This window comes from Mobula hypostoma, chromosome 10 (genome assembly GCF_963921235.1).
Source record: "Mobula hypostoma chromosome 10, sMobHyp1.1, whole genome shotgun sequence".
NCBI lineage: Eukaryota > Metazoa > Chordata > Chondrichthyes > Myliobatiformes > Myliobatidae > Mobula > Mobula hypostoma.
The window spans coordinates 50,206,555-50,231,005 of NC_086106.1; the positions used below are offsets into that span (position 1 = coordinate 50,206,555).

General features: G+C 43.4%; 1 protein-coding gene across 3 annotated transcripts in view; it reads left to right on the top strand.

The window, feature by feature from the left end:
* LOC134352891 (plastin-3-like) overlaps positions 1 to 24,451 on the top strand; it is a 142,044-nt gene that overhangs the window by 13,207 nt on the left and 104,386 nt on the right. Inside the window, exon 1 of one of the 3 annotated variants that reach the window (XM_063060471.1) lies at positions 7,319 to 7,489. The exons of the other annotated variants lie outside the window; for them this stretch is intronic. The gene's annotated coding sequence lies outside the window, so the exon portion shown is untranslated. Of the gene's footprint in view, positions 1 to 7,318; positions 7,490 to 24,451 lie in introns of those variants that run through there. 3 annotated transcript variants of the gene reach the window in all.

The window sequence follows — 24,451 nt, forward strand, 5'->3', positions numbered from 1 at the left end:
TGTACTCTGCTTTCAGGACATCCTTTTCTTGCCTATGTCTTTGGTACCAATATGTACCACGACCCCTGGCTGTTCTCCTTCCCACTTCGTGGACGTGATCAGAAACATCCCGGACCCTTGCACCTGAGAGGCAAACAACCATCCGCATTTCTTTCCTGCGTCCACAGAATTGCCTGTCTGACCCCCTGACTATCGAGTCCCCTATCACTGCTGCCATCCTCTTCCTTTCCCTACCCTTCTGAGCCACAGGGCCAGACACTGTGCCAGAGGCGCAACCACTGTTGCTTCCCCCCGGTAGGCTGTCTCCCCCAACAGTACTCAAGCAAGAGTACTTATTGTTAAGGGGGACACCCACTGGGGTACTCTCTAGTACCTGCTTCTAGCCCTTCCCTCTCCTGACTATTCCCCACTTCTCTGTCTCCTGTGGTCCCGGGGTGACGGGCTCCTCTTTATCATCTCCTCACTCTCCCTGACCAGATGAAGGTCATGGAGCTTTAGCTCCAGTTCCCTAATGTGGTCTCTTAAAGAACTGCAGCTCAACGTACCTGGTGCAGATATGGTCGTCCAGGAGGCCAGTAGTCTCCAGGACCTCCCACATCTGGCACTGAGCACAGAAAACTGGGCTCATACACGTACTTTGTCTTTATTTTAAACAGATAACCTACCTTGCCTCGACACCTTATCACCTAAGCCCCGTTGAGCCAAAGTCTTCCTGCTCTGTCTCCCGCTACTCCGTCGCCCGCTCTGTAAATCTGTCTTTTTAAACTCTTCCCGCTGTTCTTACTGGGTGACCTCCACGCGGTTGCACAGTCGCGCCCTGTTCAACCCACTGAAGAAAAAAAACCGTCACCTGTTGAACTCTGCTCGGTTTTAAACTCTTACTGCTGTTCTCACTGGCCGACCTCCATGCGCTTGCGCATTCGTGCCCCGTTCAAACTGCTGAAGAAATAACCTGTATTGAGACACACAAAATCCAATATGTTTCAGTGATGTTGTTTTGGGGGAATATTCACCAGGAGGGAAAAGAGTACACCGTGGTGCTTTGTAGAAATTTTAATATTCATGTGAAAGGCCTTCTGTAAAGTCTGATCCAAATCATGGCACCTTGGGCAGTAAAATGCTTTCCAAATCTTGCATTAGCCGAGATTCTGTGCAAAAATCTTTTGAAATGAGAGTTGAATTCACAATCTACCATCTCGAGATGAGTTGTTGTTTATTACTATGCGATACAGTGGTTCTGGTTATTTGAGCCATTGGCTAATCGGGGCAGCTACTTATTTGGGTAAACACTTAAAGAACAAAAGCTTATCAAGAAAATAGCAAGGGTTTACTGCATTTATTTGGGACAGGAGATTGTTGCCGAGCAGTTTCTAACTAGCGCCAGTCGCATGCACTTGTGTGGCCATTAGAATTACACTGTGTTTAGAGCAAACAATTTTTAAATAGCATCAGTTGCATATGTTTCTGTTCAAGAAGCAGTTATTTGTGTCACTGATAGTTGGCAAGAAATAAGTAGCAAGACAATTCAGAACTGTTTTGCTCACTGCGATTTCAAGCATTCAGGCTTGAAAATGACAGAAATGGCCAGGAGTGAAAATAAAGCAACTTCATGACTTCATGATAGGAACTACAAAGAATGTGAAGGTATCAACAATAATCTTGAACATTACAATGAAAATGAAGACTTAGAGGATGCAATTGTTAAAACGTTGTAAAAAAGTAGTCCATTATCTGCACTAGATGTCTGCACTGATCTTGTTCATTTACAGTAAATCAAAAGAACACGGCAGCATACTCTGGGCGAATTCCTCTGCCGATAATTATTAGGAACTAAGACACAGTTTTATAATACTATAGTGGTATTGGTAGTGCTTCAATTTTGTTCTGTACTTCAATTAAATACATAACTTGTTACTCAGTTAAACTGTAGTTTATCTTTTTGATATCTTTTGAACTATTTCCATGAATTAGTTAGGGCAGCTGCTTAATTGGGCCAAAATGTATTAGTCTGGATGTATCTCAATTAACCGGAATCCACTGTATTCTCAAAATGAGTTACTGGAACTTGTACTTCAGCAACTGTTAACCACACTTTCTAAATAACTCCACAATAATTGATACTTTGTTCTTCATCAAAAATAGGTTGGCCCCTCCCTGAGCTTGCCAGAACACTGGTGTTTTGGAGTTTCTCTACCAAATTAATCTTGAGTGTGACTTTTAATTCCTACACAGTTAAAGATTTTCCTTCCTCTCTGTGACCGCTTGTTTGAAGTGACATTTGGCTGCACCACACAGTGTTTGTAAGCAGTGGTTTGATACCTTTCAATTTCCACGGTTTCTCCTGTCAAAGTTTCCATTTTGTCAGGAGTGCAGCAGACCAGGAAAAAGTATTCGTATTCTTGTATATCATTTGGTAACTTATCCATTTCACAACTTAATGAGTAGTATGTATAGCCAGAAATGAGCATACAGGTCCTCACCAAGCTGTGGATGGCCAACTTGTATACAGCCTGTAAATTCCTACACAGATTGGAAAATGGGGATAGCACTAACTACTTGGAACGTACAGATCCAGGTGGGGTAGAGGATCAAAGTGATTTCAGAGTACAATATACCAATCACTGAAAGTTGTGCCACAGATTATAAAAGCTGTTTTTTTAAAAAAGTGTATCAAACCCTTGTACTACTTTCTAAAAAAATAGAATTGAAAGGTAGTAGAGTTGTATAACTGTGCATACAGTTTTGTCTCATTTTTATAAAATGACAGTGGAGAGGGGATGGAGGAGGTGGTAGAGTTGGAGAATATTTACAAAGATAAGGCTTGAAATCTAAAGGGATTGAGGCCTAATATATGTTTTTCCATTGAGAGTGGGGAAGATTCAAACAAGAGGACATGAGTTGAGAGTTAAAGGGCAAAAGTTTAGGGGTAACATGAGGGGGAACTTCTTTACTCAGAGAGTGGTAGCTGTGTGGAACGGGCTTCCAGCAGAAGTGGATGAGGCAGGTTTGATGTTGTTGTTTAAAGTTAAACTGGACAGCTATATGGACAGGAAAGGAATGGAGGGTTATGGGCTGAGTGCAGGTCGGTGAGAGTAAGAGTTCAGCACGGACTAGAAGGGCAGAGATGGCCTGTTTCCGTGCTGTCATTGTTATATGGTTATGTGGATAGTTACTCCAAATCTAAAATCTGAAGCTCCAAGCTGCTGCAGCAGGAAATACTTACTGAACATGCTGTTGCCTGTGGAAGCATCTGTAATCAGAATCAGGTTTAATATCACCAGCATGTGACGTGAAATTTGTTAACTTAGCAGCAGCAGTTCAATATAGCAGAGAAAAAAATAATTATAATAATAAACAAGTAATTATGTATATTGAATAGATTAAAAAATGCAAAAACAGAAATACTGTATTTTTTTTTAAAGTGAGGTAGTGTCCAAAGATTCAATGTCCATTTAGGAATCAGATGGTGGAGGGGAAGAAGCTATTCCTGAATCGCTAAGTGTGTGCCTTCCAGCTTCTGTACCTCCTACCTGATGGTAACAGTGAGAAAAGGGCATTCCCTGAGTGCTGGAGGTCCTTAATAATGGACGCTGCCTTTCTGAGACACCGCTTCGTGAAGATGTCCTGAGTACTTTGTAGGCTCATGCCCATTTTGGAGCTGACTAGATGTACAAGCTTCTGCAGCTTCTTTCGGTCCTGTGCAGTAGCCCCTCCATACCAGACAGTGATGCAGTCTGTCAGAATGCTCTCCACAGTACAACTATAGAAGTTTTTGAGTGTATTCCCACTTGGTGCAGGGTGTGCATTCCATTTGATTGGACTGACCTACCATGCCTCACTCATTAATGATGTATAAACTGAAACACTATCAGTAATGACTTGCCACCCTGTTAGCTGACTTGGGGAGCCTTGTTATATTGTTGAACCATTGGCCAGTATTAAGATTTTCCCACAAACCCTGCATACCTTATCACCAAAGCTCTCATTCTGAAGATTGATAGAGAGAGAATGTTTCCACTTATGGAGAAGATCAAGAATTCAATAGGAATTTGGGAGAAACTTTGCTCACTTACGAGAGAGATTGTGGAACTCGGGGAGTGGTGGAATGAAATGGGGTAGGTACATTTCAAGGAGAGACTGGATAAGTATCTGAGAGAGGAGGGAATAGAGGGTTAGACCGATAGATAAGGAAAAAAGACAAGGAACTAAGTGATGGACAGGTGGTGGAATGGATTGGGTTGAATAGCCTGTTTCTGTCATAACTGGCGACTTTGCGTGTGCTCTCCCGAGCAAACTGCCCTCTCCACTGTCCTATACCCGAGAAACCCTTCTAAACCTCCAATTTAATAAGATAAAGATCAACAACACCCTGGTGAAGCTACTAACCCAGCTGGAGACACTGCACCAGAACTGCTTCTTAAACTCCGGACCGCACCTGGACCCGACCAGCGAGGCCCACCACATTCCTGGAGACCCGTGGTCTGCTACCATGCTGGAGCGCTTGGAGACACGACCCATTCCGACCAGCACCTCTCCGGAGAGGACGACCACACAGAAGTGACGGCGGAGACCTCAAGGTGCCCCAGACACTTCCCCGGAGCGACCACAGTAAAGCCCCATTGGTGGCCATCCACAGCTGCCGGAAGTGAGGCCTCCGCCACCGACCTCGGAAATCGAGCCCGAGGCTCGGCTGGAGCGGAGGCCTCCGCAACTGTGGCTCGGCTTAAGGACTTATTTCAGCAAGGAGCATGGCCATCTGGGATTAAGTGTCGGCTTCGGGGCCCGACCCAATCGACAGCCCGGGCCCCCGGCAGCTGGAAGTGGCAGCGGAGCCTCCCCTGTTACTCGGCCCCACCTGGAGTGTCGGACGACGCGATCAGCCGATCAATTCCCGTGGGATGCGTCCACCTACCTCAAAGAGCTGACAACAACACACTGCATCGATGGAAACCTGGAAAGATGCACTACTTACCGAGGAAGTGTGGGAAAAGAGCTGGGCTGCTGGTCAGATTGAAGCTGAGGGGCTTCAGGGTCCCTATGCCCACTAGCTAATGTGCAAGCCATAGAGAACAAGGTGGATGATCTTAAAGGGAGACTCACCTACTGCAGGGAGATGCAGAACTGCTGTGTATTCTGTTTCACCGAAACCTGGCTCTCTCCTGCCAGCCCCGACTGTGCCATCCCACCGGAGGGATTTTCAATCCATCAGATGGACCACACGGCATCTTCGGGCAAGACGAGGGGAGGTGGTGTCTGCCTACTGATCACACTGCGTGGTGCTCGGACACAGTGGCACTGACAAGATCCTGCAGCCCGGACCCGGAACACCTATCGGTGAAGTGTCATCCCTACTATCTGCCACAGGAATTCACCTCGGTCATACTGACAGCGGTCTACATTCCCCCCCCAGGCGGATGTGGAGTGTGCTCTGAACATACTGTGTGCCAACATCAGTGAACTTGAGACCAGGTATCCGGAGGCTTTGCTCATTACAGCCGGGGACTTTAACCAGGCCAACCCCAGAAGGGCGCTGCCAAAGTTATACCAACCTGTCTCCTGCCCCACTAGAGGCCTGAATATACTTGACCACTGCTACACAGCAGTCAAGGATGCCTACCGTTCTGTCCCACGACCTTACTTCGGAAAATCGGACCATCGGGCCGTACTCCTCCTCCCAGCTTACAAACAGAAACTGAAGCAGGAGGTCATGGTGTCAAAAGTAGTGTCGTGCTGGACAGAGAAAACGGATGAGGTCCTCTGTGACTGCTTTGAATCGGTGGACTGGTTAGTATTCAAGGACTCGGCAGCTAACCTCGAGTATGCCTCAGCTGTCACGGACTTTATTTGGAAATGCACAGAGGACTGTGTGTCTCGCAAGACGATCCGGGTACTCCCTAACTGGAAACCTTGGATGAATTTTGAGGTCAAGTGCCTTTTAAAGGCTAGAGCTGCGGCTTTTAGGTCCGGGGATACCTGTTGCTACACAGAATCCAGGCGTGAACTCCAGAAAGCCATTAAGGGTGCCAAGAGACAATATCGAGCCAAGTTGGAAGCCCAGGCTTACCAGAGAGATGCCAGTAGACTATGGCATGGTCTAAATGAGATCACTGGGTGCAAAGAAAAGGCTGGGAATATCAATAACTGTGGCACTTCTCTTCCTGACGAACTTAACGTATTCTATGCAAGATTCGAACGGAAGAGGAGCATCCCACTCCCTCCAGATGAACCGGACCTGGTGGCATCGAGATTCATCATCACCAAGGAGGACATTAGAAGGGCCTTTCTGAAGATAAATTCAAGGAAGGCAACGGGCCCAGATGGCGTCCCAGAACAGGTTCTCTGGGCCTGTGCAAGCGAGCTAGCTGGAGTGTTTGCTGACATCTTCAACTGCTCCTTGCTTCAGTCTAAGATCCCCTCGTGTTTTAAGAAGGCAACAATAATCCCAGTGCCCAAGAAGAGCAAGGTGGCATGCCTGAATGACTATCGACCTGTGGCTCTGACATCAATTGCTATGAAGTGCTTCGAGAGATTGGTTATGGCACACATCAACCACAGCCTACCGGTCAACCTTGACGCTTTGCAATTCGCCTACCGAAGCAACTGGTCAATGGCAGATGCCAAATCTCTGGCCCTACATTCCTCCTTAGAACACCTGGAGAATAAAGAGGCATACATAAGGCTCCTTTTCATTGACTACAGCTCTGCCTTTAATACCATCATTCCAAATAAACTGATTCCTAAGCTCCGGAACCTGGGTCTTAGCACTCAGATCTGCAGCTGGATCTTCAACTTCCTCACAGACAGGACCCAGGCTGTAAAAGTAGGTGACAAGCTCTCCTCTACAATCACTCTAAGCACCGGTGCCCCACAAGGCTGTGTACTCAGCCCCCTGCTGTACTCACTGTACACCCATGATTGTGTAGCCAAGCTTCCATCAAACTCACCAATGTATAAGTTTGCTGATGACACAACAATTGTAGGCCATATCTTGGGTGATGATGAGTTTGAGTACAGAGAGGAAATTAAGAACCTGGTGGCACGGTGCGAAGACAATAACTTATCCCTCAACGTCAGCAAGATGAAGGTCATTCTTATATTTTTAATGCAACCATATTTTCAGAGAGCTGTATTGGTGTATTTTAAGTGCTTACATTTTTTAAATTAAGATTCTTAATCTGTAACCAAGTAGAGTTTTTGCATTGAAACTAATAGGGCATGCTGCTTAATTTGAAAATTTTTGTTTTGCAAAACATTTTTCTTGAAACATAATCTCTTCTCGAATTTAACTGATAATTTGTATTGCCGCAGGTTGAAGTTCGTACACTCTGGTTAATCCCAAGCTTGGAAAAAGTTTGGAGATAATTGGACATTTATGTTGCTACTTGGTAATCAGTGGGAGCTGGCTTCACTTTGGAATCACAATTTGAAATAGAGATGTGATCTGAGAAAAGGAGCAACTACACAGTTCAAAACAGCATTTGTTTCAAAGGTACATTTAAGGTCAAAGAAATGTATACAATATACATCCTAAAATACTTTTTCTTTGCAACCATCCACGAAAACAGAGGAGTGCCCCAAAGAATGAATGACAGTTTAACGTTAAAACCCCAAAGCACCCCCCAGCTCACTCCTACGCGTAAGCAGCAGCAAATTAACATCCCCCTCCCCCACCAGCCGAAAAAGCATCAGCACCCCCCACCAAGCACTCAAGCGTGCAGCAAAGCATCGATAAAGACACAGACTTTCGGTACTCCAAAGACCACTTGTTCACCCAGTAATTCAACGTACCATAGGCTCCCTCTCTCCTTAATAAGGGGAAAAAGAGGTGTCCCTGTTCTGTTCTGTTGTCATCTGGATGAGGCACATTCAGGCTAATGCTATAGATTTCGTTGCCATTCTTTTGAAGGCCAAGAATTCTTCTGGTTGATGAGAAAGTGTAAGTTTGCTATTGTTCCTCAAAATTATGAGGATAACATTGGGGCGGGGAGTGAGGATTTGCAGAATAAAAGTTTGTTTTCTGAAATAGCTAAATCATCTCAATAAAGTTTCTGCAATAATAATGTGCCAAATGGGAAGGTAGACTTAGCCCAAGACTGCTGAGCACTTCACATCCTCTCAGTCACTTTACAGATGGCTTGATCTCTCTTGTGTTTGATTTGGATTTTCTAATTAAATTATCTTTATAACCTTCAATAGTTAATGATGTTGAGTTGATTCAAGTTCTGTCCCTTCAGTAGAACTTGGTCTTTACAGTACACTTAAATCACTTAAAGCAGATAATTTGGACTTTCCAGAGAAAATCAAGCCTGATGACTATTCAAAATCTTAGCATTAGAAACTTCTCTGTATTTGCCTTTTGGATTGTTGAAAATAGTGGTAATGTAAGTAGATTATAATAAATAATTTTTGAAGTATTTTGTGCTGAGTTATGAAATACCCTAAATCCAGTTTTAGAGTGGAGCCAGTGAAAATGCTGCATGGTTTTCCTCAGGGCTGTTTCTGATTAGTTTCACCATAAGAAAACTAGGATGAAAGTCTTAACATACAACTATGCCTCAAAATATAACCAACTCAGTGCTTCAGAAACAGCAGTCCTGTTGTTCAGTACCTGATATTTAGATGAATACCAAAGCTCAGGTTCAATGGTGTTATTGTTAATTGTTTTGCATTACAGGATTAACTTTCATTATGCAAACTTATTTTATTGACTATATCCTGGCAGAGTTCTTTGAGCAATACTCCACTTTGCTTTTGGCAAGAATGGTTATTTGTAGAAAGTAAACACATGAAATCAGCTTGGACTGAGTACAGCAACACACATCAAAGTTGCTGGTGAACGCAGCAGGCCAGGCAGCATCTCTAGGAAGAGGTACAGTCGACGTTTCGGGCCGAGATCCTTCGTCAGGACTAACTGAAAGAAGTGATAGTAAGAGATTTGAAAGTGGGAGGGGGAGGGGGAGATCCAAAATGATAGGAGAAAACAGGAGGGGGAGGGATGGAGCCAAGAGCTGGACAGGTGATTGGCAAAAGGGATATGAGAGGATCATGGGACAGGAGGTCCGGGAAGAAAGACAAGCGGGGGGAAGCCAGAGGATGGGCAAGAGGTATAGTCAGAGGGACAGAGAGAGAAAAAGGAGAGAGAAAGAGAAAGAATGTGTGTATATAAATAGCGGATGGGGTACGAGGGGGAGGTGGAGCATTAGCGGAAGTTAGAGAAGTCAATATTCATGCCATCAGGTTGGAGGCTACCCAGACGGAATATAAGGTGGTGTTCCTCCAACCTGAGTGTGGCTTCATCTTTACAGTAGAGGAGTGGGAATTTACCCATTCCCATTCTGACATGTCTATCCACGGCCTCCTCTACTATAAAGATGAAGCCACACTCAGGTTGGAGGAACAACATCTTATATTCCGTCTGAGGAGCCTCCAACCTGATGGCATGAACATTGACTTCTCTAACTTCCGCTAATGCCCCACCTCCCCCTCGTACCCCATCCGCTATTTATTTATATACACACATTCTTTCTCTCACTCTCCCTTTTCTCCCTCTGCCCCTCTGACTATACCCCTTGCCCATCCTCTGGGTTTTTCCCCCTCCCTCTTTTCCTTCTCCCTGGGCCTCCTGTCCCATGACCCTCTCATATCCCTTTTGCCAATCACCTGTCCAGCTCTTGGTTCCATCCCTCCCCCTCCTGTCTTCTCCTATCATTTTGGATATCCCCCTCCCCCTCCCACTTTCAAATCTCTTACTAGCTCTTCCTTCAGTTAGTCCTGACGAAGGATCTCGGCCCGAAACGTCGACTGTACCTTTTCCTAGAGATGCTGCCTGGCCTGCTGTGTTCACCAGCAACTTTGATGTGTGTTGCTTGAATCTCCAGCGTCTGCAGAATTCTTCTTGTTTGGACTGAGTATACATTTACAGGTTTCCCCCACCATCCGAAGGTAGAGCGTTCCTATGAAACAGTTCGTAAGCCGAAATGTCGTAAAGCGAAGACATTTATTTATATGGGAAAATTTTGTGAGCGTTCGCTGACCCAAAAATAACCTACCAAATCATGACAAATAACACATAAAACCTAAAATAACAGTAACATATAGTAAAAGCAGGAATTATATGCTAAATACACAGCCTATATAAAGTAAAAATACTTCTCTACAACGATTGTTTGCACAGATCTCCATAGCGAAAATCTCACGCAAGCGCTCTCGGCAGAACATCTCACGCAAGTGCTGTTGGCATAAACGTGCTCTCCAGTAACCTTTAAGCTATGAGGCTGCCAAATCTACCAAATAACACGTAAAAATACACAGCCTATATTAAGTAGAAATAATGTATGTACAGTGTAGTATCACTTACCAGAATCGGGAAGACAGCTTGCCGAGCAAACTGATGCTGGTGTGTTAGACTGAGTTGTTGCAGGCTGGGTGGTGCAGTGGCCCCCACCCTCCGGGCCGCCAACCCGATACATTGCCACAAAGAACGCAGCAGTAGCCGGGAGGCACACAGCACATCTTTAAGAAAAAAGCCAAAATAAACATGCTAATTAATTAGGTGCCGCCAACACATAATTGTCTGCTCAGATCTGAGGCGATGCAATTGGAAATCGGCGCTGATCTGGGCTGACAATTACGTGTCGGCAGCACCTAATTAATTAGCTTGTTTATTTCGGCTTTTTCCTTAAAGATGTGCTATGTGCCTCCCGGCTACTGCTGCATTCTCCGCGAATCGGTGCAGTATCTGTCCGGAACCTGGGTGTTGGGGTGGTGGGACACGGGGGTGTCATCTCATCGTCGATCAGGGCAGGCAGCTCATCTTCTCCTATGACTGCCCGCCTCGATGTCGAAGATCGAGGTTCGTCATCCGATGTGGAAGGCTTGCTTGACTGCTGAGCCTCGCGCATTTTTCTATCATACAGTTGTTTGTAAGGACTCAAACCATCCTGAAAATATCCCCTAAACCTATGTACCCTTTCAAAATTAAAGTCGTACTTTATCATTGCAGCGAAAATCTCACGCAGTTGCTTCACATTCAGTTCCTGGACGACTTCACTTTCAGCCCGTTCGCTACTGCATTCGGTTTCGCTTGTTATCCTTTCCTCTTCCAATTGCATCAGCTCTTCATCCATCAGTTCTTGGTCATGGGATGCCAAAACCTCTTCAACATCATCTTCGTCAGCTTCCACAAGCCAAACTCACTTTGTCCTTACTTCGTTCACCACGATCGAAACGCTTAATTATGTCTAGTTTTACGCTAAGTGTAACACCCTTACGAGTTCTTTTAGGCTTTTCCAATACCTCAAAACTCATCTTGCTAACAGCTGCTCACAGGCACGTGTTAAAGCAATGCCGTTCTGAATCTGAGGAGAGCGGCTGCTCGGGACGTGCGCGGCTTTTTATCGCACGCTGATTTTTTTATCACGCGCTGCCTTTCTTCGTAACGGTGAAAACACCTTCTGAAAGCGAAAACAGGGTACTAATGTAGGTCTTTCGTAACAGTGAGCTTTTGTAAAGCGAACGTTCGAAAAGCGGGGGACACCTGTATTCGGTGGAGGGGTGGGGTGGTTGTCTCTCCACTTTTGTGATTTAGTTGTTGTGTTCTGTTACAGCCTTGTTTCATGTTTATAGGATATTGGATTAACCATTACTGGCACCAACTTTAGAATAACAATAGGCCATTTCACCCCATGGCCCTAGGGCTATGAGTGACTAGTTTTTTCAAGAGTAACTACTTTCTTCTTTTAATGAGAACATAGTAAGCCAGGAAAGGAGTAAATCATAATTGGCCTCTGGCATTTAATAAGATCAAGGCCTATCTTGCCTTAACTTTAACCCCTTTTCCCTTTCTCTCCTCATGCCCTGGCATCAGACTACAAGACACACAGGAGGAGAATTAGGCCTTTCAGCCCATTGAGTCTGCTCCACCATTTGGTCATAGATGATTTGGTGATTTTTCCCCCTCAGCACTATTCTCTTGCCTTCTCCTAGTAACCTTTGACAAGAACTTAATAACCTTCACTCTAAATATACCCAATGACTTGGTCTCCATGTTGATCTGTGCAAATCAATTTCACGAATTCACCACCCTCTGGCTAAACAAATTCTTCCTCATCTCAGTTCTAAAGGGATGTCCTTGTATTCTGAGGCTGTGCCCTCTGATTCTGGACTCTCCCACTATTTGAAATGTAAGCCCATAAGATATAGGGGCAGAATTAGACTGTTTGGCCCATCGTGGCTGATCCATTTCCTTCTTAGCCCCAGTCTCCTGCCTTCTCTCTGTTTCCCTTCAAGCCCTGACTAATCAAGGATCTAACAGCTTGTGCCTTAAATATTCCTAATGACTTGACCTCTACAACCATCTATGGCAGCGAATTCCACAGATTTACCACTATCTGGCTAAAGAAATGGGCATCTCTCTATTCTGAGGCTGTGTCCTCTGGTCTCAGACTCCCCTACCATAGGAAGCATCCTCTCCGCATCCACTCTATCGAGGCCTTTCAACATTCAGTGGATTTCAATGAGATTTCCCTCACCCGCACCCCCCCATTCTTCAGAATTCCAGTGAGTACAGGCCCAGAGCCTTCAAATCCTTCTCATATAACCCTTTCAATCCCAGAGCCATTTTGGTGAACCATCTCCAATGTCAGATAAGGGGCCAAGAACTGCACACAAAACTCCAGGTGAGGCCTCATCAGTGCCCTAAAGCCTCAATATTATATCCTTTTATATTCTAGTCCTCTCAAAATAAATGCTAACATCACAACATCACATTTTGCCTTCCTCACCACAGACTCAATCTGCAAATTAACCTTTAGTGAAATCTTGCATGAGGACTCCAAATCTGTACCTCAGATTTTTGAATTTTGTCTCCATTTATTTATTATTGTTATTATTATTATCTTTATTTCTTCTACCAAAGTGCATGACCATACACTTCCCGATACTGTATTCCATCTGCCACTTTGCCCGTTCCCTTAATCTGTCTAACACTACATCCCACTACGCCGGATAATTTTGAAAACGAAGCTTTTTCTCTTCGTTTTGACCTCCGTCCACACTGAAACAGCGTTTTCATCCCCCGAAAACAGAGATTTTTGTAAACACTCTCCAGAGTGTAAATTTGAAAACGATTGTTTCGCGTTGTAGTGTGGACGGGGTAAACGGAGAGGTTTAAAAACGTTGTCATGACAACCCAACAACAACAGTGCTTTTTCTGCTTTTGCTTGGTACTGCGCAAGCACTGCCAAACGGCTGTTCTAACGCGCAGTCAATGTGAACGGCATGAGAGTTAAATTGTAAAGTGAGCTTTTTTGACTAGATCCCCTAAATTGATTTGATTGAGTCTATCTTTAAAAATATTAATGTCAGAAATACTGCGCAGGTCTGGCGGCAGAAGATTCCAATCTCTTGTTGATCTTGGGTAGAGGATGGCTTCATGCGTGTGTTGTTTACTTTATTGTCTACGTTAATAGTTTGTTTGGAATTAAAGATCTCCACGTTTTCCACTGCTTTGCTGACTTTGTAGTCGTTTGTAACTCGCAGAAACAGCTCGACTTCATTGTCTGTCTAAACGAAGAAGTCCGGTCTGATTTTTCCAGCGGAGGTTTTCTTTGTATTCCTCGAAGACATTGTTGAAAACTCTCTTTCGCTGTTGTTGTTGGTACTGTAGTTTTATTCTATGGAAATAGCACAACACCGCAGTGGAAACGTAAATATTATACCGTTTCCTCTTTGCTTGTTTTCTGTAGATGTGTCTGCGCATGCCCAGATGGAGTAGATTCGCCCAAATATCCGTTTTGGTGTGGACAGAGATATTTTGAAAAATGCGTAGTGTGGACGCCAGTCGTTTTTACTGGAAACTGGCATTTTCAAAATTATCCAGTCTAGTGTGGACGTAGCCTAAGTCTTTCTGTAGTGACTCTGCTTCTTCAAAACTACTGCCCCTCCACCTATCTTTGCATCATCCATTCTTGACCATTCAATATTCAGTAGGTTTCAATGAGATTTCCCACCTCCATTTCTCTAAACCCCAGTGTGTACAGGCTCAGAGCCTTCAAGTACCCCACATAAGTTAACCCTTTCATTTCCAGGATCTTTCTTGTGAGGCTCCTCTGGACCCTCTCCAGTGCCACCACGCCCTTCCGTAAATATGCCCAACACTGCTCACAGCAATCCAAATATGCCCCGATCGACACTTTAGAAGTCTCAGTATTACAACCTTGCTTTTATATTATAGTATCTTGAAATGAATGCAACCATTGCATTTGCCTCCCTCACTATTGACTCAACTTGCAAGCTAACCTTTAGAGAAACCCACTGTAGCGGTTACTTGAAAACAAACTGGAACCGCTGAGGGGTTAAGCCATGGTAATTGACACGGCATGACATACTTCCAAATAATGAAGTCCCAAATTTTAAAAGTATGTTTGGTCCTTCATTATGATTCCAGGAAGGAAACTAAGTTAGTGATATTGCAACCTTAGTGCAACATTAATGTAATTAAGCATTCTAATAATGTTCCAATTAGCATAACTAATTAGCAATTGACTAGCATAACTAAATGAAGTTGGTGTATTTAAGCGGTCAAAAAAATTCATTCTCACTTTCTCTGGCTATTGACTGACTAACCCAAAGCACGAATGCGTAACTATACTCATTTTCTTCTACCACGCCCTAACCCAAGTGACAGATTACCATCAAAAATGCGCCACAAAGTACAATACAGATTAGAAAAAAAGATACATGGCTCCCACATTCCAGCCACTTAATTATTACACTATAATTACAATAACTCCTGTAACTGGTAAATCAAGTTAAGTTTATTGTCATTTTTTTATATATATATATGTATATAACATATATAATCATATAATGTATTTAGAAATGAGACAACCAGGGTGTGAAGCACAGTACTACACATAACACACATTACACAAGTTAATTTATGAAGGCAAGGATAAGATCTACAGATTAATCACACAAATGACAAACTGAAGTGCATTAATATTAAATATTGTAAGGTACAGAACAGATTAACCAGTGACACTTCGAATATGATGCGGCTGGAAGTTCAGAAGCCTTGTGGTTTGGGGGAAGAAACTGTTTCTTATCCTGACCATTCTTGTTTTTATGCATAGTCTCCTGTCTGATGGTAGGAAGTCAAAAGAGGATGCAGGATGGATGGGTGGGATCCTTAATAATACAAGGGCCTGCAAACGCAGCGCTCCTGATAAATGTCTCCGATGGGTGGTAGGGAGACCCCTATGATCCTGTCAGCTGTTCTCATAGTCCTTTGTAGAGACATCTGGTCTGATGCTCAACTGCTCCCATACCAGATGGAGATGTAACTTGTCAGGACGCTTTCAATGGTGCTTCTGTAAAACGCAGTTAAGATGGGTGGGAGCGATCCTTGCTTACCTCAATCTTCTTAGGAAGTGGAGGTGTTGCTGTGCTGCCTTTTTCAGGGTGGGTGATAGTAAGGGTCCAGGTGAGGTCATCCCTGATGTGAACTCCCAGGAACTTGGTGCACTTAACTCTCTCTACGGAGGAGCCATGAGTTCGCAGAGGGGATGGTTTATCCGCATCTTCCTTAAGTCCACAATGATTTCCTTTGTCTTCTCCATGTTCTGGCGTAAGTTGTTTTCTCACACCAATCCACCAACCGCTCCTCTTCCTCTCTGTACTCAAATCTTGTCATCATTCTTGATGTGGCGAACCACTGTTGTGACATCCACAAACTTGATGACACAGTTTGAGCTGGATCATGTGACATAGGTAAGTTCTCCTTAACCCATTGTTTCTAAAACAAGTTTGACATGTATTGGACCTGCTTCATCTACCAGGAGCATAAATGTCTTCCTTTTGGAACTCTCCTGGTGATAAGGATGGTGAGGTCTTCAGAAGCAACAGATGGTTGGGTGTTAGTGCTTTCAAATCATTGGGATTGGGGGATGCTTTAGTAATTGGATGACCATTGATAATAGCCTCTACTTTGCAAAAGACTGTGTGGAAACTATCTTCATCAAGATTGTGGACCTTTATGGTGGAATTGAGGACCTTTTGCACGGACCCGATCAATCTGTCCCATATTCCTCCATGATGCGAATCTACTCAATTCCCTTGTGAAGAAGAGCATCATTGATCTGTCAATTATTTCACTTTTCCAATGCCTTTTTGCAACTCCCACTCAGCTCCAACAAAGTTTATTGCTTATCGAGAGCAATAAAGTTCACGAGCTTGTCCTCGTCTTGATAAAAAAAATCGAAGTGCATTAATAAAGGAATCTATGTCTAAAGAAGATACTACTTCAATGCGAACTGCTTGTAAAATGGGTAAATATTATCCCATACCTCTTCTTGCTCCCTCTGCTTGTCATCTCAAAAGATCCAAAATAGTCCGTTCCCATACATGTAAATGAAAGTTCATCTGGAGAGATCCTGTCCGAGGGTAGACATTCATGTGCCGGCATTCTGGAGCTGTGTGCAACTGTCAACAAACAACACATTTAGACAGGATTCTTATAACTACTAGCACTGGGAATCCAGTAGTTTTTGTGCAATCCGGATTATCTGTAGTTATGGCCACTATGTCCCACCTCTAGACGTACGTGCCCACTAAGCCATCCACCAACTCTCAAGACACCATCTTCAAGTACTGGATCAAGCTTGAGAATATGGCTGTTCCTTTTCACACTTTCTCCCCTTTGCAAACTTGAGAATTCATCTGCAAACACACACAAAATGCTGGAGGAGCTTAGTAGGCCAGGCAGCATCTATGGAAAAATGTATATTCAACGTATTGGGCCGAAACCCTTCGACAGAACCAAAGGGTTCTGGACTGAAATGTCGATTGTTCTTTTCAACATAGATGCCGAGTTCCTCCAGCATTTTGTGTGTGTTGCTTGGATTTCCAGCATCTGCAGATTTTCTCTTGTCTGTGAACTCATCTGCAAATCTCCTTCTTTAGCAAAACCCAGTAATCTCCATTTCAGCCTTCCTGACCTCCTCTGCTGAGAGACAATCTCAGCTGATCTGACCTTTGCCCTTCTCAGTTTCTCTCTCCAAAGTATACTCTTGTTCTTCATCCAAGTCAGACTGAGGAAGAATGATGTTCAGTTGCTTCCTTTTCTGACTAAGAAACAAGTGCAGGTTCTCTAAGATTCCTGGCCATTGTCTTCCTCAAATGGATCTAAGATGAGAAATGATGGATTATACGTGTTACTGCATCTACCTCCTCTTCAATCTACATGGTACCCACTGTAACACTCCTCTTGACTTCCGGATCATCTAACAGAAGTTCTCCAGATCATTCAGAGTTCGCAAGCCATTTGCTTTCAGGCTGTGATGCTCATGTCTCGTTCTTCTGGTGTGCTTTCACCTTCAACCCTTCAGAAGCCACGGAAGGCTGCTGGACCAGACAATATTCCTGGCAGAGTACTTAGAGGATGTGCAGACCAGCTAGCAGATATTCTCACTGACATCTTCAACATCTCCCTGAGCAGTGCCGTCATTCCTATGTGCTTCAAGGCTGCCACCATCATCCCTGTGCCGAAGAAGTCTTCAGTGTCCTGCCTCAACGACTACCGTCCTGTTGCACTCACATCCATCATCATGAAGTGTTTTGAGAGGCTCGTCATGAGGCACATCAAGACCCTGCTGCCCCCTCACTAGACCCCTGTAGTTCATGTACCGTCCCAACCGTTCAACAGACAACGCCATCGCCACCACCCTCCGCCTGGCCCTAACCCACCTGGACAAAAAAGACACGTATGTTCGAATGCTGTTCGTAGACTTCAGTTCAGCATTCAACACAATCATTCTTCAGAAACTGATTGGAAAGCTGAGCCTACTGGGCCTGAACACCTCCCTCTGCAATTGGATCCTAGACTTCCTGACTGGGAGATCTCAGTCAGTCCGGATTGGTAGCAGCATCTCCAACACCATCACATTGAGCACAGGGCCCCCCCAGGCCTGTGTACTCAGTCCACTGCTGTTCACTCTGCTGACCCACGACTGTGCTGCAACACACGGCTCGAATCACATCATCAAGTTCGCCGACAACACGACCGTGGTGTGTCTCATCAGCAGGAACGATGAGTCAGCATACAGAGAGGAGGTGCTGCAGCTAATGGACTGGTATAGAGCCAACAACCTGTCTCTGAATGTAAATAAAACAAAAGAGATGGTTGTTGACTTCAGGAGGATACGGAGCGATCACTCTCAGCTGAACATTGATGACTCCTTCGTAGAGATCGTTAAGAGCACCAAATTTCTTGGTGTTCACCTGGCAGAGAATCTCACCTGGTCCCTCAACACCAGGGCCATAGCAAAGAAAGCCCAGCACCGTCTCTACTTTCTGCGAAGGCTGAGAAACGTCCATCCCCCCCCATCCTCACCACATTCTACAGAGGTTGTATTGAGAGCATCCTGAGCAGCTGCATCACTGCCTGGTTCGGAAATTGTACCATCTCAGATCACAAGACCCTGCAGCGAATAGTGAGGTCTGCTGAGAAGATCATCGGGGTCTCTGTTCCCGCCATTACAGACATTTACACCACATGCTGCATCCGCAAAGCAAACAGCATTATGAAGGACCCCACATACCCCTCATATAAACTCTTCTCCCTCCTGCCATCTGGAAAAAGGCACCAAAGCACTCGGGCTCTCACGACCAGACTATGTAACAGTTTCTTTTCCCAAGCCATCAGACTCCTCAATACCCAGAGCCTGGCTTGACACCAACCTACTGCCCTCTACTGTGCCTACTGTTTTTATTATTTTTTATTATTTATTGTAGTGCCTGCACTGTTTTGTGCACTTTATGCAGTCCTGGATATCTCTGTAGTCTAGTGTAGTTTTTGTGTTTTTTTTTCTTACGTAGTTCAGTGTAGTTTTTGTATTGTTTCATGTAGCACCATGGTCCTGGAAAACGTCTCATTTTTACTATGTTCTGTACCAGCAGTTTATGGTTGAAATGACAATAAAAAGTGACTTGACTTGACTTGATCTGTCCAGTTTGCTTGAAGTGTTTACATACCTCCACTGAGATACTTGCAAGACCTTAAGATTTTCTGAAACTCTGTTTGCAATGAAGGTTCGGAACCTGGAAATTTCATTCTTGATGTGCTTCAGTACAGAAGTACTATCGGTCCAAAACACTGAGTCCTGAAGCTGTATATACAACTCCTTCCTCCACATGTCCATACGACCTACCATAGGAGCAACAGTGAGCTTTATACAAGGAAGGAAAACTGACTTCAATGGAGCTACCCTAGATTATCCCATGATAAAAGCACCATGCACCTGAGGGCACATGTTGTACAAGAATGGGTAGGTCACTGCTCCACAGCCGTCTTTGCTTGCGTCACTTGGTGTAACTGTGCAGTGGTAACTTCTCCAAAATCCAGGGGTTTCAAACATCTAACAGCATCGAAGTCTTCCAACTGGCAAAGTTCTTCCAGTCAGTTTGTCCACTCGCAAGCAACTGATGTTGGTATAGTGTCATCCCAGCCAAGCCCCTTTTTTAACCAGATCTTGTAGGATATTAGCAGATAGCACCACCAGACTCAAGATTCCTAAAAGATCATAGATGGAACTAACTGTGGAGAGGATTCCCCTTCTGGTCAGTGGTCTATCTTAACCATGACTATTGTTCCTTCGATCAATCTACTTATTTGAAATATGGTGACATGAAGTTCTGTGGCTTCTGGAATTTTATTTAAGTTTGAAAACATTGTAATACAGCCTGTTCTGCTGTTTAATTAAATTTTGTCTGATTTATTTCTCAGCATCTATCGCATCTTTGTACATTCTGATATGGTTGATATAGTGATATTGGAAGAAAAATTAATACCTATTAATTGTTATCTATTAATAGAGAGAATAATTGCTAATTAATTGGTTTTTACTTTGAGCTTGGTCTCTGGTGATGTGTAGTCACACATCAGTACCTGACTAGAGTCAAAAGTAGGACAGTTTTGGTTATATTTTGAATTCCACTCATACTTTGCTAATGTCGTTTAGTTCAGATGTTCAAAGTGTATGCACAAAGTATAATGTCAATATCTTCTTTATGTTAATACTAAGTGTGGTGTACAGTATATGACCTCTAGTGAAGTGTCAAACTGAGTGTAGCAACACGTTAAACCGTTTCACCAAACACCGTGGTGAGGAGCAGTCAGGTTAAAACCTGAATTACAACTATTGTTTCTTTACTGCATTCAGGAAAGTTTATTTCCAGGGTTCATAAAGTCTAGCAGAGAACTCGAACTTGGTGATTAAAGTGAAGCAGGGTCTGACTATATTTTCAATTTTTAGGTGCTCTCATTCATACAAAATATTACCCAAAATAATGTTTTATGATAATTTAATAAATCCGTTAAGTATTGTACACAAGCCAATTGTTGGTGCTTATCAAAATTTGACGATATTTGCAAGCAATTAATTTGTAACACTCCTGATAGATTTTAATTAATAGGGGAGGTGGTAAAACTGTTCCATTTACAAGCGATTAAAATGTGTAAGCTTTCTCCTGGGTTGTTATGGAAAGAATTGGACCTCGCCAGGATGAGACTGTATTGGTTGCAACCAAGTTAGAATGTGTTGCAATACTATCATAGTCGACATTTGATGCTGGATTGGTTGCAACCATGTTAGAATCTGTTGCAATACTATCATAGTCGACATTTGATGCTGGATGTTAAGGTTCATGCTTGTTTTGGATGTAACTCTTCCCTCCACTACACAGATTGGGGGAAAAGATGGTTTCTATTGAGATGATGCAGTTGTATACCAACAGAATAGTTTTACTACCCTCACAGGGACAAAATGATGGCACATGTAATCGTAGAGTTGTTGCCTCATGTCTCCAGCAAACTGGGTCCAATCCTGACTTCTGGTGCTGTTTGTGCCAAACTTCTGCATTCTTATATGAGCCTGTGACCTTTCCCATGTACTCTAGTTTCCTTGTACTTCCCAAAAATGTGTAGTTTTATAATTTAGATGGTCACTATAAGTTGCACTTAGTGTCATGTGGGTGGTAGAATTGAGAGCATATGGGAAGAATAAATAGTAGAAAAAATAGTGGAGGAATGGGAATATTCTGTAAACTGTCATATACTTGATTAAATCATATCCTTCTGAGTTGTTTGGAAACATAGGTGAGGAAATATTACGCATAACACGAAGTATCATATAATATATTATCCTTATTATAAATGGTCTGAAAACATTTTTATGCAGGAAGCTGATCTGGTTGGATTGTATTACTTGCAGTTTAGAAGAATGAGGTGTAATCTTACTGAAACATTCAAGAAACCAAGAGGATGTGGCAGGGTAGATATTGCGGTCTTTTCATTTGTGCGAGTGTTAGAAACAGAGACCTGTTCCCCAAATAGGGAGCCAGCCAGTCGTGAAATTTATTCTCAGAGGGAATTGAATCTCTGGAAATTGTGGAGGGAGGCCAGGTCATTAGAAGGATTTAAAGTGGACATGGATAGATTTCTGAAAGATCAGGGAATTGAGTGCTGTGGGAATTTGGCACAGAGGAGAGAGCTTTAGCATAGATTGGTCATGAGAGGCCAGGTGGCTGACTTGTATTTTCTTGCACTCTTTGTAACCAGTAATTTGCCAGAATTTGCAAACTGTCTGCTGGAGGAACTCAGGTGAACAGCATCTTGTATGAGAATGATAAATTGATGACATTTTGGGTCAAAGCCCTGCATCAGGAGCATTATTTGCAAAAGGCTGGTATGCAACAACAGCAAATTATTAGGAAAGCTGGCAATGGTATTCCTTATTGAGGGTAGTTATAAGGAAGGTATCTCCCAGCGTCTTCCTTGGGATTGAGGATGCTTTGCATTCTCTTGGTTTTGGTAGACTCTGAGCTGACCGATCCTGGAGCCACAAACTCTCTGGGAAGGGGCAAGAGTTAACTAGTAGTTTACAAATAGCTTCAGTGTACTCACATTGCAAAGGCTAGAGATACTTAATACCGTCAGTAATGTTTTTTTTTTCCTTATGACCTAGGAAATCCCAAATATTGGTGAAGATATTGCAAATCAGCAGGAATGCATGGTGAACTTTGGTATTATTGATCCCAGAGTCAAATTTGTTTTGCCATTGACTGCGACCAGGATGGACATTGTTAGATATTTGGATAGTAACATAATCAAGGGATATGGAAATGAAGGAAAATTTTTTTTGAAGTAAAAGAACAGCCATGATCTCACTGAATGTTAGAGCTGGCTGGAGTGGCAAGTGGTCTACTATTTTGGGGGTTCACAGTGGCATTGAATTTTATTAACCACCTGGATGTGGGGGTAGAAGGGTGGGTTGGCAAGTTTGCAGACGACACAAAGATTGGTGCTGTTGTAGATAGCGTAGAGGATTGTCGCAGATTGCCGAGAGACATTGATAGGATGCAGAAGTGGGCTGAGAAGTGGCAGATGGAGTTCAACCCAGAGAAGTGTGAGGTGGTACACTTTGGAAGGACAAACTCCAAGGCAGAGTACAAAGTAAATGGTAGGATACTTGCTAGTGTGGAGGAGCAGAGGGATCTGGGGGTACATGTCCACAGATCCCTGAAAGTTGCCTCACGGGTAGATAGGGTAGTTATGAAAGCTAACACCCCATAAGCTTTCTTAAGTCGAGGGATAGAGTTTAAGAGTCACAATGTAATGATGTAGCTCTACAAAACTCTGGTTAGGCCACACTTGGAGTACTGTGTCCAGTTCTGGTCGCCTCACTATAGGAAGGATGTGGAAACATTGGAAAAGGTACAGAGGAGATTTACCAGGATGCTGCCTGGTTTAGAGAGTATGGATTATGATCAGAGATTAAGGGAGCTAGGTCTTTACTCTTTGGAGAGAAGGAGGATGAGAGGAGACATGATAGAGGTGTACAAGATAATAAGAGGAATAGTTAGAGTGGATAGCCAGCACCTCTCCCCCAGGGCACCACTGCTCAATACAAGAGGACATGGCTTTAAGGTAAGGGGTGGGAAGTTCAAGGGGGATATTAGAGGAAGGTTTTTTACTCAGAGAGTGGTTGGTGTGTGGAATGCACTGCCTGAGTCAGTGGTGGAGGCAGATACACTTGTGAAGTTTAAGAGACTGCTAGACGGGTATATGGAGGAATTTAAAGTGGGGGGTTATATGGGAGGCAGGGTTTGAGGGTCGGCACAACTTTGTGGGCTAAAGGGCCTGTAATGTGCTGTACTATTCTATGTTCTATTGATAAAAATATGAGCCCTTGCATTAGGAACATGCAGAAGCTCAGTAAAAGTGGTATGAGTAACACGCACCTCGCGGAACTACACATCTTTCAAAAAATCTGTTCCTCATTTGCTCTGCCAGCCGTCTTGAAACTGACGGACTAAGTTATTCTTGCCCCTGAAGAGGTGTCTAAAAAGAGAAGAAGGCAAGTGTATACAAGTTATTCAGGTGGTGGGTAACTTATTAGAATCCTTTTATGGGACACTATAAAACAATCATTTGGAAAGACAGAAAGACAGATATTCGACGTGGATTTGTTAAAGGAAGGGTGTGTCTAACTAAGCTGAATTCTTTGTGGAAGGTTGATGGGGCAGTATGATGGATACTATAATCTCTTAAAAAATTAATCAAAAGAGTTAATTCCATGGAATCTGACAAAGTGTGCATATTGGATCCAAAGTTGGTTTAGTGGTTGGTAACCAGATGGTGGACAGTTTGTCATTGTGCATGAATCAGCATTGTTCTTTGTAACTGTGGAAAAAGTGTGTTTAAAAATCAAGACCACATTCCCAGTACAAAATGAGCAACATCTAAAATTAGTCCTTTTAGCTTATTAGCTGGTACCTCTGGGTCTCACCATGTTAGTCTCTAAGAGAGTCCTCGGAATAGTGGAAGTATTATCGAAACAACAACCGAGCCACTACTTCATCTCTTGACACTGATTGAGGATCATTAATCCAGTTTACTGAAGTACCCATGGCTATGACTGGAATTCAGCACTAGTTCTAAAGGGAATTTGGATTGCATGCAAAGAGTTGCCACTCTCTGGTGCAGTGTTGGAGCGCCTGCCTAAAATTCTGTTGTGATGAAGCTTGCAATTTCTCCCAAGTGATGAATTGGAGATTTTGCAATGTAAATATCTGTTAGAACACATTCTCACTGATGACGTGACTAAATAGGATTGATATCATTCAGGGTAATCTATTATCAATTAACTGCACAAACAAACACATTTCTGTTGCATTTTTAATGTGGAAAATATTACATGATCTGTATGTTCGATGAAAAAAAAATTGGAGTTGATAAGCCACTGGAAGCTTCCTTATATTTTAAGTACAGATAATTTGATGATAACTTTGTTCTTGGACATCATGCTAGGGTGGGGGGGGGAGGGAGGTGTGTATAAGTGAATAATCAAATGTGACCACTTTCCTGTGAATCATTGACTTTCACACAGACCTT